General features: G+C 46.4%; 1 long non-coding RNA gene across 1 annotated transcript; it reads right to left on the bottom strand.

The window, feature by feature from the left end:
- Window positions 1–4,420: 4,420 nt before the first annotated feature.
- On the bottom strand, window positions 4,421–16,259 carry LOC119977207. The gene is made up of 3 exons (XR_005463138.1): window positions 16,000–16,259; window positions 7,299–7,344; window positions 4,421–4,666 (listed from the first exon to the last, which is right to left on the bottom strand). It is a non-coding gene; the product is annotated as an uncharacterized LOC119977207 (long non-coding RNA).
- Window positions 16,260–16,297: the final 38 nt, after the last annotated feature.

Genomic DNA, 16,297 nt, shown 5'->3' with positions numbered 1-16,297 from the left:
AAAGAGACACTGATGTTTCTATTACATCATTCTGATAATTGTAGGCTCTCTACCAATGCCCCAAACTGTGAACAGCTAAATCAGCACAGACCACAGATCATACCTGGAGCTTCCCGGTCTGGATTTGCTTATTCATTCATTTTGCTGGATCTATTTATTTCTTGCATAGTTCTGAAACACTCATCTTTAACCTCTCGCGGCATGTTGGCACTTAATGCCTCAGCTGTCAAGGGTAAGGTAATGTTTGCGCTGCAAAATCATAATTAACAATTAGAAGTTGCCCGGTGTGCACACAGCTTTGGCAATTTACTTAATTGAGAAAAGTGGGCTCAGAAGACTAGCTGTCTAGAGATGCCAATCTCCCTTGTGCCCTATCAGCTACCTTCACCATCCATCAATTAAAACATTAAATTGGCTGAATCACAAAGATTTGAACTAGCAGTTAAAGCTTTTTTCTCTTCGATTGGAAGTGTTTTATGCAATTGGTGTTTCATTTGAAAACAGAAACAGGGGTAGACCAGTCAATCCCTGGAGCCTGTTCAGGACCTTGGGTCGGCTGTACAACATAGCCATGGATGAAGAAGCATCCAAGATTTCATTGCCATTGTGGAAGGCTCCTATATTTTTTTATGGAGGACCATGACTATGTTGCTGATTATGTATGGCCATGTGGAAGTAGTACAGGACTAAGCACATGGTATTCTGGTAGCATTTAAAGATGGAAAGTTTCTTGGCCGTATGTAGAAGCACCAATTGGAACTGTGATGTGAGTTCTTTGAGCACCTGGCTCGACACTGTAGGTCATCTTTCCGACATGGTTGTAAAGTACCCTGTCTACAGGTGGTGGAAAACATGGGCCGGGATTCTTCCCTACCCGGCGGGGGGTCCGGCGGGATGGAGGGGCGTGACCAACTCTGGCGTTATGCCGTCCCAAAGGTACGGATTTCTCCGCATCTTTAGGGGCCAAGCTCTAGCCTTGAGGGGCTAGGCCCGCGGCGGAGTGGTTGGCGCCACGCCAGCTTGGGCCGAAGGGACTTCGCCGGCAGGCGGAAGTCCGCGCATGCGCCGCAGCGTCAGCGGCTGCTGACGTCATCCCCGCGCATGTGCAGGGGAGGGGGTCACTTCCGCGTGAAGGCTATGGCGAATGCGGAAGGAAAAGAGTGCCCCCCTGGCACAGGCCCACCCGCCGATCTGTGGGCCCCGATCGCGGGCCAGGCCACCGTGGGGGCACCCCATAGCCCGCTCTCTCCGCCTGGTCCCGCCGGTAAGGTAGGTGGTGTGATTCCCACCGGCGGGACCGGGATGACAGCGGCGGGACTTCGGCCCATCGCGGGCCGGAGAATCTCCGGGGGGGGGGTGGCCCACCGACAGCCGCGGCGCGATTCCCGCCCCCACCGAATCTCTGGTGCCGGAGACTTCAGGAGACGGCGTGGGTGGGATTTATGCCACCCCCCCCCCCCCCCCCCCCCCCCCCCGCTGTATACAACAAAGGAACAAAGGCAGGAGAAAATGGCAAAAAATGTAGGAAACTAATTTTCACTCTGCTACCATTGACAGTCTTACCTTCAGCTAAGTTGGCCAATGCGGTTGTTCACGTCATAGTGCCCTGGCAGTGGGAAGTTGGCCAATGCGGTTGTTCACGTTATAGTGCCCTGGCAGTGGGAAGTTGGCCAATGCGGTTGTTCACGTCATAGTGCCCTGGCAGTGGGAAGTAACCAGGTACAAGGCAAACCCCCGGTATAGGACATTGATTGGCTATGATGTAACTATTCATCAGGGTGAATAGGTCAGAGATGTCCCAGAATAGCTCCTTGGGGTGGCAGAACTGGAGGCAGATGTGGATAAAAAAAAACTATATACAATAATCTTTATTGTCACAGGTATGCCCACAACACTGCAATAAAGTTACTGTGAAAAGCCCCTAGTCGCCACTCTCTGTGCCTGTTCGGGTACACAGAAGGAGAATTCAGAATGTCCAATTCACCTAACAAGCATGTCTTTTGGGACAAGTGGGAGGAAACCGGAGCACCCGGAGGAAACCCACACATACGCGGGGAGAATGTGCAGACTCCACACAGACAGTGACCTGAGCCGGGAATCGAACCTGGGACCCTGGCAAGCCACAGTGCTAACCACTGTGCTACCGTGCGGTCCAGTTAGAGCACCCAGTTATTTGTTTTCCAATAAAGGAGCAATTTAGTGTGGCCAATTTCACCTACACTGCACATCTTTGGGTTTTGGAGGTGACACCCAGTCACAGTGGTTAGCACTGCTGCCTCACAGCTCCAGGGACCCGGGCTGGATTCCGACCTCAGGCCACTGTCTGTGTGGAGTTTGCATGTTCTCCCCCGTGCCTGCGTGGGTTTACTCTGGGTGCTCCGGTTTCCTCCCACAATCCAAAGATGTGCAGGTCAGGTGGATTGGCCGTGCTAAATTACCCCTCGTGTCCAAAGGTTAGGTGGGGTTACAGGGATAGGGCGGGGATTGAGTCTGTGTAGGGTGGTCTTTCAAATGGTCAATGCAGACTCAATGGGCCGAATGGCCTCCTTCTGCAATGTGGGGATTCTATGATTCTAAGTATTAAAATGGGGGTAATTTTGAAAAATAGTTTCGGAAGTGCTATTCCAGGACCTAAGGTCTGGAATTACCTCCCGAAACATCTCCACCTGTCTGTCTCCTTATGCATTACGTGGCTTACTGTCAGATTTTGTTTGATAACAATATGGTTGACACTTAACTGCCCTCTCAGATATCCCAGCAAGCCACTCGGTTCAAGGGAAATTAGGAACAAACAAAAAATACTGACCCAGCCAGCGATGGCTGCATCACATGAAAGAATTTAAAAAAAGATAACGAACCAGTGACACACTTTGGGATGTTTTCCAACTTTTTTTTTAACAATCAATTTTATTGAGGTATTTTAGGCATATAGAAAAAGTGACATTGTACAGTACAAAAAAAAAGAAGTCAAGACACAAATTACAAATTAAACATAGTGCAAACCACGGCTCAGTTCACGCACGGACCTGCCTCAATATCCTCCTACTCCACTCTACTCTACCCTTCCCCCCCCCCCCCCCCCCCGGCTGACGCTTACTCCTCTGCGAAGAAGTCAATAAATGCCTCCCACCTTCGGGCGAACCCTAATAGCGAATCTCGCAAGGCGAACTTGACTTTCTCCAGGCCAAGAAAGCTCGCCATGTCCGATAGCCATACCTCAGCCCTCGGGGGCTTTGAGTCCCTCCATGCTAACAGTATTCGTCGGCGGGCTACCAGGGAAGCAAAGACCAGAACGTCGGCCTCCCTCTCTTCCTGGACTCCCGGGTCCTCCGAAACCCCAAAGATTGCCACTTCCGGGCTCATTACCACCCCAGTTTTCAATACCCGGGGCATGACATCTGCGAATCCCTGCCAATACCCTCTGAGTTTAGGGCACGACCAGAACATGTGTACATGGTTAGCCGGCCCTCCGGCGCATCGAGCACACTTGTCCTCCAGCCCGAAGAATCTGCTCATCCAGGCCACCGTCATGTGGGCCCGGTGCATGACCTTAAACTGGATCAGGCTCCTCCTCCCACTTAAGCTTCAGGTCCTCGGTCTGCGTATCCTCAGCTCCCATTAGTTCCTTGTAGACATCTGAAACTCTACCCTCTCCCACCTCTCCCCTAGAAACTACCCTGTCCTGCCTCCCCTTCGGTGGGAGACGTGGGAAGGACGGTACCAGTCTGCGTACGTGCGTACAAAACCCTCACCTGCAAGTATCTAATGTCGTTCCCTCTCGCCAGCCCAAACTTCTCCTCCAGCGCCTTCATGCTCGGAAAGCTCCCTTCCACAAACAGATCCCCCATCCTCACGATCCCCGCCCTTCTCCAGAGTCGATATCCTCCGTCCATGTTGCCCGGGGCAAATCGGTGGTTGCCGCAGATTGGGGTCCACATCGATGCTCTTACTAATCCATAGCATCTCTACAACAGAGAAGGTGGCCATTCGGTTCATCGAGTCTGCACTGACCCTGCGAAAGAGCACCCTACCTCGGCCCACTCCCCTGCCCTATCCCCGTAACCCCACCTAACCTGCACATCAATTTAGCACAGCCAATCCTTCTAAGCTGCACATCTTTGCACTGTGGGAGGAAATCGGAGCATGCAGAGGAAACCCACGCAGACATGAGGAGAACGTGCAGACTCCTCACTGACAATCACCCAAGGCCCGAATTGAACCGGGTCCCTGGTGCTGTGAGGCAGCAGTGCTAACCACTGTGCCACCGAGCTGCCCATGATGATGACCATGAAACCATTGTCGATTATTGTAAAAACCCATCTGGTTCACTAATGTCCCTTTAGGAAGGGAAATCTGTTGTCCTTACCCTGGCTTACATGTGATTCCAGACCCACAGCAATGTGGTTAAATGCACCAGCCAATGATACCCACATCCCATGAAAGAATATTAAAAAAAGACAAGTGTATGGAAATGCCATTGCCACCTGCACCATCCTGACTTGAAGCATTTGGCAGTTCCTTCACTGTCACTAGGTTGAGTCCTGGAAGCCTGCGATGGTACCTTTGCTTCACAGGAAGCAGAAGTTCAAGAAGGCAGCTCTCCATCGCATTCCCCAGGGCTAATCGGGTTCGGCAATAAAGGCTGGTCTTTGAGTAACACCACATTCTGTGAATAAAATCAAATAATTATTTAACATTAGTAAAAGAGAGCATCTGGTTATTATTACCTTGCTGTTTGGGGGAGCTTGATGTGCATATATTGGCTGCCATGTTCCTGACAAATCAATACTGACCATGTTTCAAAAGTACTTAATTGGCTGTAAAGTTCTGTGGGAAGTCCTGAAGTCCTTGCGAAAGGCAATTTATAAATGCAAACATTATTTTATTTGCGTGTGATGGTAGGGAGGGGTGTACTAGCTGTTACCTAACTATTGTACGGGGGACAGGGATGAACAAATTTAGGTTGAGAGAATCTATAAAGGGGCTATTAGGGTGAAATGAAACTGGGTAAGTGGAGATTGTGCGGGTGGTGGGGATGGGGGATGGGGGGGCGGGGGGTGGCTAATTAACACGGATTTACAGCTGAAACCACCCATATTAAACACACATGGGTAAAATCATTTAGTTCCCTCAGTAACTTAATGTGTGTAGCTTGGAAACCAACATAAATTATTAACTGTCTCAGTTAGAGAGGGGCCGAGATCTCTTTCTTTTGTATTGGCCTGCTGGAATTGCAATGAGGACCTGCTGGGCAGGCTGCAGGAGGGGTTGCTGCACCTGGTGAGCCTGAGCAGGTTAGTGTCACCTGCATTATATATCCCGCTGGCACTTATGCACATAATTAATGAACATGCTTGCTCTCCAAGGACCAGTGTAACTGCTGCTGTTGGTGTACAATTCATTAACTGATGTGTATGTGGCACTACCCTGGTCTGTTTATTGTGTGTGGGCAGATTTACAGGGCAGTCAGGTGCTGGCAATAAGGTTGAATTAATTAACTTTTTGTCATAATGTTTGTCAATTAAATACTTTTCAAGGGCAGTAGCTGTTCCAATGTAGGGAACGTAGCAATTAATGTGTGCACAGCAATATTCCACTAACAAAAATGTGATAATAACCAAATTTTAAAAAATAAATAAATTTAGAGTACCCTATTATTTTTTTCCAATTAAGGGGCAATTTAGCGTGGCCAATTCACCTAGCCTGCACATCTTTGAGTCGTGGGGGTGAAACACATGCAGACACGGGGAGAATGTGCAAACTCCACATGGACAGTGACCCAGAACCGGGATCGAACCCGGGCCCTCAGCGCCATAGGCAGCAGTGCTAACCACTGCGCCACCATGCCGCCCCTGACAATAACCAAATAATGTAGTTTTATGAATTGATTGAGGGATAGGTATTCCCAAATTAGCTGCAACTCCAGAGCATGAGATGCATCTGAGGATACTGAGGGAGGTGAGTGTGGAAACTTCAGAGGCATTGATGATAATCTTCCAGTCTTCCTTAGACACCGGGTGTTGTCGGAGGACTGGAGAATTGGGAATGTTACAGTCTTGTTCAAAAAGGGGTACCAGCGTAAAGCCAGCAACTACAGACCAGTCGGTTTGACTTCAGTGCTCGAGAAACTTCTGGAAACTGGGAATATAAGAACATAAGAACATAAGAACATGGCAGCAGGGTAGCATGGTGGTTAGGATAAATGCTTCACAGCTCCAGGGTCCCAGGTTCGATTCCCGGCTGGATCACTGTCTGTGTGAAGTCTGCACGTCCTCCCCGTGTGTGCGTGGGTTTCCTCCGGGTGCTCCGGTTTCCTCCCACAGTCCAAAGATGTGCGGGTTAGGTGGATTGGCCATGCTAAATTGCCCGTAGTGTCCTAAAAAGTAAGGTTAAGGGGGGGGGGGGGGGCTGTTGGGTTACGGGTATAGGGTGGATACGTGGGTTTGAGTAGGGTGATCATTGCTCGGCACAACATCGAGGGCCGAAGGGCCTGTTCTGTGCTGTACTGTTCTATGTTCTATAAGAACTAAGAGCAGGATTAGGCAATTCAGCCCCTCGAGCCTGCTCCGCCATTCAATAAGATGAAAAAAAAAGAAATTCGCTTATTGTCACGAGTAGGCTTCAATGAAGTTACTGTGAAAAGCCCCTAGTCGCCACATTCCGGCGCCTGTCCTGGGAGGCTGGTGCCTCATGGCTGATCCACTCTCGGCCTCAACTCCACTTTCCTGCCCACTCTCCATACCTTTTCAACTCATTTCTAATTAAAACTCTGTCTATCTCCTCCTTAAATTTACTCACTGTCTGTCATCGACCACACTGTGGTGTACTGAATTCCACAGATTCACAACCCTTTGGGAGAAGTAATTTCTACTCATCTCTGTTTTAATCTGATAACCCTTATCCTAAATCAATGACCATTCAGTCAAGATTTTCCCACAAGACAATGCATCAGTTCTACGTCTACATTGTCAATACGTTTTATCATCTTACATTCCTTATTTTAATCTCCTCTCATTCTTCTAAACTTGAGAGAGTGTAGACCTAAACTGCTCAATTTCTCATCATGCTGCTCATCCCCGGAATCAGTATAGTGAACCTCCTCTGAACTGCCTATAATGCAACTACATTCCTCCTCAAATCAGGGGACCAAAACTGTACACAGTACTCCAGGTGCGATCTCACCAATGCCTTGTACAGTTTGTTACGACCACCAGGGCTAGTGAGCGGTCAATTCCAGCCCCACTTGACCCAGAATCACAATACAACTGAATTAACCAATAATTCTTAGAAAAAAATACCTGAGTGATTTGGCTCTTGGCTGTCCAATAATTACAGTCACCAGGTCTGTAAATGTAAAAACAATTACTTTTCATTAATGTAATGAAATATGCAAAAAATACAACTGGTTAACTATTATCTAAATCCTAATTCCTCTCTTTAAATTGCCTCCCTCCACTTTCTATACTCAGATACAAGACAGACAAACACAAAGGAGAAGGGGGTTAAAAAAAAAAGAGAAAAGGAGTTTTTGTTTCAGATGGTGGTTTCCAGCACGTTACTCCTCTTCAAACTCTACTTTCAGTTTGGGTTTTGTTTTTTTACCGCAGATTCATTCAGCTCTCTGAAGTTTCAGAAATGCAGCACTCAGTTTTTCAGGGGAGAGAGTCAGAGGATCCTGGTCTTTGTTTGCAGCCTGTGATTGTTTTCCTGTAGATTCATTCATTCAGGTTCTCTCCAGGAATATAGCACTCACAACCTTTCTGAAGAAACCCCAGAGCAGAGAGAGATACCTTGGCCCTGTGCATCCTGGAATCGAACTGTGAGCTCCTTTGGACTCTGAAAATCATTCCACTGGGACAGGATCCGATCACCACCTGCTACCGGGTAGAGTTCAGCCTTTTGGGCCAATTCCTTGCCCCCCAGCAAACCGTGTCCCAATCCGTCTCTCTCTCTGGTACCAAAAAGTCCGAAGCTCCTGTTCAAAGCAGCAGAGACTAGCAGAATGTTCTTTCCTCTAATTTCTGAATTCCTCATTCTCTCTGCTGCTCGACTGAAAGATACATGTCCATTAATCACCCATGGATCAAAAATAATAACAGCAAACTAAAAGAAAGGGGAAATAAGGGAATAAAGAACCCTTACATACCTCCCTCCATAAAAAATGAAACATCAGGGTACGGGCATTTCGAATTGATTTGATTTGATTTATTGTCACATGTACCGAAGTACAGTGAAATGTATTTTTCTGCGGCCGAGGGAACGTATACAGTACGTACACAGTCGACACAAAGAATAATCAACAGAGAACATTGACAAATGGTACATCAACAAACAATGATTGGTTATAGTGTGGAACAAGGGGCCAAACAAAGCAAATACATAAGCATAAGCAGCATAGGGTGTCGTGAATAGTATTCTTACAGGGAACAGATCAGACTGAGGGGGAGTCGTTGAGGCATCTTCTAGTTGTGGGGAAGAAGCTGTTCCTATGTCTGGATGTGCGGGTCTTCAGACTTCTGTACCTTCTGCCTGATGGAAGGGTCTGGAAGAAGGCAATGCCTGGGTGAGAGGAGTCTCTGATAATGCTGTCTGCCTTCCTGAGGCAATGGGAGGTGTATACAGAATCAATGTTGGGGTGGCAAGCTTGTGTGATACGTTGGCTGAGTTCACGACACTCTGCAGCTTCTTGCGGTCTTGGACCGAGCAGTTGCCATACCAGGCTGTGATGCAGCCGGATAGGATGTTCTCTATCGCACATCTGTAGAAGTTTGTGAGAGTCGATGCAGACATGCCAAATTTCTTCAGCTTCCATAGGAAGTAGAGACGTTGTTGGGCTTTCTTGATTTTGCATCAATGTGAGTAGACCAGAACAGACGGTTGGTGATGGTGACCCAAGGAACTTAAAGCTATCGACCATCTCCACTTCGGAGGCATCGATGCAGATGGGAGTGTGTGTCATGCTACGCTTCCTGAAGTCAATGATCAGTTCCTTGGTCTTTCCGACATTTAGAGACAGGTTGTTTTCGGTACACCATGCAACCAAGTGATTTATCTCCCTCCTGTAGTCTGATTCATCATTGTTTGAGATACGGCCCACCACAGTCGTATCATCCGCAAACTTATAGATTGAGCTGCATTATTTCATTATGAGGTATACGAGACCTAAATCACAAACACATATCTGCCCAATCCATCCCCATATATAAGTTTCCTTCCCAGTCTCTACATTGGTAACTAGTCAGCCCTTAAATCTGTGACAAAGCATCCACAATCACATTACCCTTTCCATACAATTTTGACATTGAATTGTTGTAATAATAAACTCCAACAGAATAACCTTGTGTTGCGGGTTTTAAACCTCTCTATAACTTCAAGTGGATTATGGTCTGTATAAACTAAGCTTACTTTACTGTCATATCAGACATACACTTCAAAATGCTGAAAGGCTAATAGATCTGCCCCTACACGCAGGTCATTGGCACCTTTGGTCACTTTAATGGTGTGAAAAGGTCAGGGGTGACCAGCACCGGTTCGTCCAGCAACACGGCCCTCAATCTTCCAAACTCTTGGTGTTCGGTGGACCGCAGCATTTTCGCTTGTTTCTGCAACATGTCCAATTTGAACTGTAGTTCAGTCTCTAACTGAGACAGTCTCCATGGTTTTAGTTGAACCAGTTGTGGCTTTATTGGTTCAGAATTTCTTATGTCTACATCATGATTAGAGAACGTGCTGGAGTTTTCGTAACCACAGCCCCTATCTCGGCAGCACGGTGGCACAGTGGATAGCATTGTGGTTTCACAGCGCCAGGGTCCCAGGTTCGATTCCACACTGTCTGTGTGGAGTCTGCACGTTCTCCCTGTGTCTGCATGGGTTTCCTCTGGGTGCTCCGGTTTCCTCCCACAGTCCAAAGACGTGCAGGTTAGGTGGATTGGCCATGCTAACTTGCCCTTAGTGTCCAAAACGTTTAGGAGGGGTTATTGGATTTGAGGATAGGGAGGAAGTGTTGGCTTAAGTAGGTTGGTACAGACTCGATGGGCCAAATGGCCTCCTTCTGCACTGTAGGTTCTATGTAATCTCCATTTAGAAAAACAGACTAAACAATTTGAGCATTCCAGATTTCAACTGTTCTTCTTGTGTGACCCGTCTAAGAAGGACGGGTTGCATCTAAACTGAAGAGGCGTAAATATCCTGGCCGCGGGTTTTGCTCGTGTCACTCGTGCCAACTAGTATGGCAGAGGGGTGGGTACCGGAGGAATAGGTCAGAAGGTGAAAGCATTGAGGGAGAACTATGGAATAGGGCCAGTATGGCTCTGAGGAAGTGCGGACAGGGAGATTTTGCTCAAAACAGCGGGTCTGGTGGCCTGAAGTGCATATGTTTTAATGCAAGAAGTATTACGGGTAAGGCAGATGAATTTAGAGCTTGGACTAGTACTTGGAACTATGATGTTGTTGCCATTACAGAGACCTGGTTGAGGGAAGGACAGGATTGGTAGCTAGACATTCCAGGATTTAGATGTTTCAGGCGGGATAGAGGGGGATGCAAAAGGGGCGGAGGAGTTGTGCTACTGGTTAGGGAGAATATCACAGCTGTACTGTGGGAGGACACCTCAGAGGGCAGCGAGGCTATATGGGTAGAGATCAGGAATAAGAAGGGTGCAGTCACAATGTTGGGGGTTTACTACAGGCCTTCCAACAGCCAGCGAGAGATAGAGGAGCAGATAGGTTGACAGATTTTGGAAACGAGTAAAAACAACAGGGTTGTTGTGATGGGAGACTTCAACTTCCCCAATATTGACTGGGACTCACTTAGTGCTAGGGGCTTAGACGAGGCAGAGTTTGTAAGGAGCATCCAGGAGGGCTTCTTAAAACAATATGTAGACAGTCCAACTGGGGAAAGGGCTGTACTGGACCTGGTATTGGGGAATGAGCCCGGCCAGGTGGTGGAAGTTTCAGTAGGGGAGCATTTCAGTAAGTTTTAAAGTGCTGGTGGACAAGGATAAGAGTGGTCCTAGGGTGAACGTGGTAAATTGGGGGAAGGCTAATTATAACAATATTAGGTGGGAACTGAAGAACCTAGATTGGGGGTGAATGTTTGAGGGTAAATCAACATCTGACATGTGGGAGACTTTCAAATGTCAGTTGAAAGGAATTCAGGACTGGCATGTTCCTGTATGGAAGAAGGATAAATACGGCAAATTTCGGGAACCTTGGATAACGAGAGATATTGTAGGCCTCGTCAAAAAGAAAAAGGAGGCATTTGTCACGGCTAGAAGGCTGGGAACAGATGAAGCCTGTGTAGAGTATAAGGAAAGTAGGAAGGAACTTAAGCAAGGAGTCAGGAGGGCTAGAAGGGGTCACAAACAGTCATTGGCAAATAGGATTAAGGAAAATTCCAAGGCTTTTTACATGTACATAAAAAACAAGAGGGTAGCCAGGGAAAGGGATGGACCACCGAAGGATAGGCAAGGGAATCTATGTGTGGAGACAGAGGAAATGGGTGAGGTACTAAATGAATACTTTGCATCAGTATTCACCAAAGAGAAGGAATTGGTGGATGTTGAGTCTGGAGAAGGGTGTGTAGGTAGCCTGGGCCACATTGAGATCCAAAAAGACGAGGTGTTGGGCGTCTTGAAAAATATTAAGGTAGATATGTCCCCAGGGCCTGATGGGATCTACCCCATAATACTGAAGGAGGCTAGAGAGGAATTTGCTGAGGCCTTGACAGAAATCTTTGGATCCTCACTGTCTTCAGGTAATGTACCGGAAGACTGGAGAATAGCCAATGTTGTTCCTTTGTTTAAGAAGGGTAGCAAAGATTATCCAGGGAACTACAGGCTGGTGAGCCTTACGTTAGTTGTAGGGAAATTACTGGAGAGAATTCTTCGAGGCAGGATCTACTCCCATTTGGAAGCAAATGGACGTATTAGTGAGAGGCAGCATGGTTTTGTGAAGGGGAGGTCATGTCTCACTAACTTGATTGAGTTTTTCAAAGAGGTCACAAAGATGATTGATGCAGGTAGGGCAGTGGATATTGTCTATATGGACTTCAGTAAGGCCTTTGACATGGTCCCTCATGGTAGACTGGTACAAAAGGTGAAGTCACACGGGATCAGGGGTGAGCTGGCAAGGTGGATACAGAACTGGCTAGGCCATAGAAGGCAGAGAGTAGCAAGGGAAGGGGGCTTTTCTAATTGGAGGGCTGTGACTAGTGGTACTCTGCAGGGATCAGTGCTGGGACCTTTGCTGTTCGTAGTGTATATAAGTGATTTGGAGGAAAATGTAACTGGTCTGATTAGTAAGTTTGCAGACAACACAAAGGTTGGTAGAATTGCGGAAAGGGATCAGGACTGTCAGAGGATACAGCAGGATTTAGATTGTTTGGCACTTGGGCGGAGAGATGGTAGATGGAGTTTAATCTGGACAAATGTGAGGTAATGCATTTTGGAACGTCTAATGCAGGTAGGGAATATACAGTGAATGGTAGAACCCTCAAGAGTATTGAAAGTCAGAGAGATCTAGGTGTACAGGTCCACAGGTCACTGAAAGGGGCAACACAGGTGGAGAAGGTAGTCAAGAAGGCATATGGCATGCTTCACTTCATTGGCCGGGGCATTGAGTATAAGAATTGGCAAATCATGTTGCAGCTGTATAGAACCTTAGTTAGGGCGCACTTGGAGTATAGTGTTCAATTCTGGTCACCACACTGCCAGAAGGATGTGGAGGTTTTACAGAGGGCGCAGAAGAGATTTACCAGGATGTTGCCTGGTCTGGAGGGCATTAGCTATGAGGAGCGGTTGAATAAACTCGGTTTGTTCTCACTGGAACGACGGAGGTTGAGGGGCGACCTGATAGAGGTCTACAAAATTATGAGGGGCATAGACAGAGTGGATACTCAGAGGCTTTTCCCCAGGGTAGAGGGGTCAATTACTAGGGGGCATAGGTTTAAGGTGTGAGGGGCAAAGTTTAGAGGAGATGTACGAGGCAGGTTTTTTACACAGAGGGTAGTGGGTGCCTGGAACCCCCTGCCGGGGGAGGTGGTGGAAGCAGGGACGATAGTGACATTTAAGGGGCATCTGGACAAATACATGAATAGGATGGGAATAGCGGGGTACGGACCCAGAAAGTGTGGAAGATTTTAGTTTAGATGGGCAGCATGGTCAGCATGGGCTTGGAGGGCCGAAGGGCCTGTTCCTGTGCTGTACTTTTCTTTGTTCTTTGTTCTTTGTTGATCTTTACTTTCAGAATCAGAGGATAGCACATTATTGGCTCCATGAACTTCCTGTTTTTTGTTAACAGATGTGGTTGCAGAATTACTATCTGGTTCTCCATCCACCTTCCCCTTAATTTTTAAAAGAAAATTGATTATTGATTATTTCATCTCCTTTGCTATTAGCTTCCTTTACCTTGAAGAGGCGCTGTGGACCTTTATAAAGGTGTGTGCTAACCAGCCGTTCACTTGGTGTCACGTCACAGTCCTTACTGTCCTTCTCCTGACTAACTGATACCATTCTATCGTGTATATTTTCCTTCAAAACAGGCATGCTCTGGGAAATATTTGCACCTTTATTTCCATTTTACTGGAAGAGATGTTACCAAATCCCTTTTAGGAACGTCCAAGTCACCTTCTTCTTCCAATTTGCTGTCTTCCTTCCTATCTTTGGAAGTATTACTTGCCATTTGTTCAGGATCGATTAGTGACAGGTCTATTTGAGAGCAGTTGCTTATCATTACTTCATGATCAGAACCGAAATCGGATTCAGAACTCTTGTCTAATTCTTTATCATTATTATTACTATTAGATTCCGAATCCTCTTTCTTATGGTCACCTCCAGTCTTGGAATTCTCAGAATCTGGTTTTCTACTAGATTTTATCTTTGTGAAGAGGAACATTCTCGGAGGAATCATTCTCATAGAGATAATTTCATCCATATCAACAGAATTAGATTCACTGCCATTGTCATTTGAAATGTGATCAACATCTTTCAACATTTCTTTCTTTGAGTCGTTTAATGCCCAATGCATTTTCCTATTCCCACATGCCCTACCATTTGTATCTCATATGCTGTCTGCAGTACTTCCCTCAGGCTCTCTACAATCATGGGTGAAGCTACAACCTTCACTCTTGCCAAATCATTCCCCAAAATTAAGTCTACTCGATTCACTGGGAATTGCTTAAGAATTCTGAAAACTACTGGACCTGACACTAAATCACGCACCAATTGTACTTTGTAGAGAGAAAACTGGGATATAATCTTCACCTATTCCATTCACTAATACCTTAGCTTTCATTAAGGTTTCTGGAGGAAAAATCAAATCCTTCTTCAGTAAGACAGTTTGAGTAGCATCCCTTAGGATAGTTATGGGTTTAGCTACAGCAGTTGAGAAAAAGGGGGTGATCTTCCACTTAAACAAAATCCCCCAAAAGTTGTACATATCATGCTTAACTTACTTGCTGGAGTCTTTTGAGAAGGTAACACAGAAGGTTGATAAGGGCAATGCTGTTGATGTGGTATATATGGATTTTCAAAAGACTTTGAGCAAAAGTCTAGCTCATTAAATAAAAGGAAAGTAGGCACTTGGCTAAGAAGTTGGCTGAGAGACAGGAAACAGACAGTAGTGATAAAGGGTTGTTTTTCATATTGGAGGCAGGTTTCTGGTGGCATCCCCCTGGGGTCAGTGTGGAGGCCCTTGCTCCTCCTGATATATATTAATGACCTAGACTGTGATGTGAGGGCATGATTTCAAAATTTGCAGATGATGTGAAGATTCAAAACATTGTCAATTGCAATGAGATAGTCTTTTTTTTAAATTTAGATTACCCAATTATTTTTTCCAATTAAGGGGCAATTTAGCGTGGCCAATCCACCTACTCTGCACATTTTTGGGTTGTGGGGGCGAAACCCACGCAGACACGGGGAGAATGTGCAAACTCCACACGGACAGTGACCCAGAGCCGGGATCGAACCTGGGACCTCAGCGCCGTGAGGCGGTTGTGCTAACCACTAGGCCACCGTGCTACCCTGCAATGAGATAGTCTTGAACTTCAAAAGACATAGGCATGTTGGTGGATTGGGTAAACAGGTGGTACATGAAGTTCAATGCAGAGAAGTGCGAGGTGGCTCAATTTTGGAAGGATGAATATGGAGAAACAATATAAAATAAAGGGATGCTCTAAATGACATGCAGGAATAAAGGGATCTTGCTGTGTGTATGTAAGTTATTAAAGATGGCAGGGCATGTTGAGTGAGCAGTTGAGAGAGAATGCAAAAGAACATCAAGAACTGGAGAGCACAGATTCAGATAATGGGCAGAAGGAATAAAAGCGATGTGAGGAAAAAGGTTTTCACCCAGAGAGTGGTTAGAGTCTGGAATGAACTTCCTGAGTGGGTGGTGGAGGTAGGTTTGATCGAGGTATTCAGGAGGGAATTGGATTGTTAACTGCTAAGAGAGAATGTGTAAGGTTTGGGGGATAAAGCAGGGGAGTGGGACTGAGTAGAATGTTCTTTCAGCAAACCAGTACAGAGTCGATGGGCCAAATATCCTCCTTCTGCACTGTAAAGATCCTGTGATCTTTACCGTAACCAGCCTAAAATAAACTACATTTTCTCATCAGCATTTCTCCATCCTTTCCCATTGCTTGATTTTTCCTTTCTCCCCTTTCCAGTTACTGAACATGAGTCTTTGCCCGAAATACAGGGAGCCCGGAATACTGAGAGCAACTTTGAGATTGACATGGATTCACTTGGCAATGAGCGCCGCTGTGTAGCCGGTGGACGTGGCTGTCCGCTTCAAACGTGGACTTTTGAGGGTTCCAGATTCTGATGGAAGAACTATCAAACTTCCAAGAATGAGTGGGGCAGGAGAAACTGCTCATTCCACCCGGTGAGCTGTGGAGTTACAGCCGGACAATAAAGCGGAAATTTGGTGTCAGGATCACATTTAGTTATCCATGTCTAAACGCAGGAATTGAAACAAAGTGCGAGTAACAAGTATCTCGACCTTTCAATGTAGCAGCTGTTCCGAATGGTAGCTCTTCGATGCGTCGAGTGTAAGGGAGGCAGAATTCACATATTAATACTTTAAAAGGAACTACAGTTACAATCAGAAGCTTCCTTCGGAGAAAATCTTAGGCTGTTACCATCTGAACCTCTGTGGGAAGCTATGTGGGGGACTATCATTTAAGAGACAGATTTGGAAACAAATCAAAGTGTCTTCTGCAAAGGAAACAGCAACTTTCCGAGTCCACACTCTAAAGTAGAGACTCCACTCCCTCAGTGGCAACATCTCCTGTGCCTAA

Source organism: Scyliorhinus canicula, chromosome 14, assembly GCF_902713615.1.
Source record: "Scyliorhinus canicula chromosome 14, sScyCan1.1, whole genome shotgun sequence".
NCBI classification, from domain to species: domain Eukaryota; kingdom Metazoa; phylum Chordata; class Chondrichthyes; order Carcharhiniformes; family Scyliorhinidae; genus Scyliorhinus; species Scyliorhinus canicula.
The sequence above is the reverse complement of the archived record's forward strand: the minus strand, read 5'-3'. Positions and strand labels throughout refer to the sequence as shown.